The sequence below is a fragment of the Sinocyclocheilus anshuiensis genome, unplaced genomic scaffold (assembly GCF_001515605.1).
Source record: "Sinocyclocheilus anshuiensis isolate Anshui unplaced genomic scaffold, SAMN03320099.WGS_v1.1 scaffold4128, whole genome shotgun sequence".
Lineage (NCBI taxonomy): Eukaryota > Metazoa > Chordata > Actinopteri > Cypriniformes > Cyprinidae > Sinocyclocheilus > Sinocyclocheilus anshuiensis.
In genome coordinates this window covers 7,601-9,902 of record NW_015552972.1, presented here as the reverse complement: position 1 = coordinate 9,902, position 2,302 = coordinate 7,601, and the positions used below count along the sequence as shown (strand labels likewise).

Here is a 2,302-nt window from a genome sequence, read left to right as displayed (position 1 = left end):
TACTGTCATGATGAGGTGTTTTTTTCCCTCTCTCCAAACAGGTTTGGCAACCTTGCTGACAAAATGAAAGTGAATGCAGATTGTTTTACGGGCAACGTTTAAACCTGCTTGTAAGATTTATTATTGTTTTTTGTTTTTCATTTTGAAACTCTTTTTTTTATTTGCTCACGTGGGAATTGACTTGTACATAATGACAGACCAAAGGACATTTGGAAAACTTGTCTAGTAGCCGAACATTTTGATCAAAGCAAGTCTTTAGGTGTGGAGTACAAAGTGACTTCCTTATTAATGTAAGTAAGCATAAAATACTAACTTAATCATGAAGCACTCAAGAAATATGATTAAATATGGACAACTAGGGATTACAAGATTGTAAACGTGTCTTCAAACTTAATATAATTATCAGTGTAAATGAAAGTAGCTACTGTTGTTACAACCTACCCTATAGTTTTGTAAAGGTTGTGTTTTACACTGTACATAATATGAAATGTAATAAATGTATTTCACTCATAGATATTACTCATATGAAATTTTAATAAATGTATTTCACGCATAGATATTACTCATGCATTGTCTTTCTTAATTAATATAAGGAGAATATCTCACCTTTATGTTCTTTGTGTAATCTTGTAATTTTCTAAGAGAAATTTCGTTTGCAAAAAAAACATCCAACAGCCATCAAAGCTTGTTTTAGTTTTTCCCCGTAAATATAGAGTATATTTAGATGTATTAAACTTATATTTCATCCTTAAAGTGTTCCTGTGCAGAGAAGGCAGATTTTGCATAAGCACAAATAAATCCCGCAGAAGATTGTTTACATTCATCCACACCCGTCTCCTCCCTGAAATAACCAGATATGGAGCTTACAACACCTAGTTTACTATGCATAACCTCCTTTGAATACAATTTACATATGCATATTCCCATCTGACACTTTAACGGTACAAGAAAATATGAGACAATGACTGTAATGTCAAATCACCTTTGCTGAAGATCATTTAGTGTCCTTGTGATGAGAATGGTATAAAAGTGACTGTAAATGATCAGAGGTGATGTTTAGCCATTTTAAACAGACAGAATCAATTATTTACAATACAGAATATGTTTAAATGTCTAATAAAATGTACAACAATATAAGGGTGTTTAATTACTGTAGTTTTTGTGATTGTTTGTCACTTCACTTGTTTGTCAGTGGTGGAGATCAAACTCTTCAGATCCATCATGGATCAACCACAAACACCTGGAGATGACTGTTCTTTTCCAGGACACAGGTATTTTGACTAACACATTAAATAACCTTTTATATAAAAAAAAGTGTATTTTGTGTATAGTTTTTATAAGTTTAATATTCATTGAAAACAATAAGACTATAAACGCTCCAAAAGTGTTTTTATAAAAATACCTTTTGAAGTATATTAAGATGATTATTTTATTATATTAAGATGATTCTCATAATAAAGGGTTAAATCTGTTCTGTTTTAGCTCAGTTCATCAGAAGAGATCAGAAGCAGAGCCCAGCTGTGTGTCTATGAAGAGTGACAAGTCTATGCATGAACCAATTAAGTTTAACAGTGGAGATACACAGCCTGATCTCAGATATAACATTTGTATAAAAATATGATTATAACATGACATTTTACATTATCATATATCACAGTTCAGTTCACTATTTTTGTATAAACAGTGAATTAAATGATTACTAAGTGCTCTTTACATACAATCATTTGCATACAGTAATTTAAAGGTTGAAATGTAATCTCTCTCTGTTTAGCTCAGTTCATCAGAATAGAAAAGAAGCAGAGCCCAGCTGTGTGTCTATGAAGAGTGACGTGTCTATGGTTTGTCAAGAACAATTCAAGAGTGGAGATACACGGCCTGCTCTCAGGTATAACATTTCTGTAAAAGATATGATTTGAAGATATGATACAGAATATATGAGACATTGGGCTTATTAACTCCTGCCATAATGTGGAATTTTTATTTTACAGCAATAAAGCCCTCAGGGTCGATAAACAACTATAAAATGGATTTTAAGAGGGTGGGTAATAGTGATAGCATTATAGGAGAGACTCAAGAGTTATCTTATCTTGGCAAATGGAGGTTTCAAAAAGTATTGAATAAAAGGGTGTCAATGATTGTGGTCAGTGTGTATTTGAGAAAAAAAACGTTTAGTTCATAATCAAATATCCCCCAATTTTCAATTGTTCTACTTCAATGAAAGGTTAGGTTTTTTTTTTTTTTTGTTTATAAAAGATTAAAAGCATTAATTCTTAATTCATTAACTTTTTTTCACAGGTTTCTT

General features: G+C 31.4%; 1 long non-coding RNA gene across 1 annotated transcript; it reads left to right on the top strand.

Moving 5' to 3' along the window:
• Window positions 1-88: 88 nt before the first annotated feature.
• Window positions 89-1,590, top strand: LOC107668177 (uncharacterized). Its single transcript, XR_001631862.1, has 3 exons — window positions 89-290; window positions 1,193-1,271; window positions 1,483-1,590. It is a non-coding gene; the product is annotated as an uncharacterized LOC107668177 (long non-coding RNA).
• Window positions 1,591-2,302: the final 712 nt, after the last annotated feature.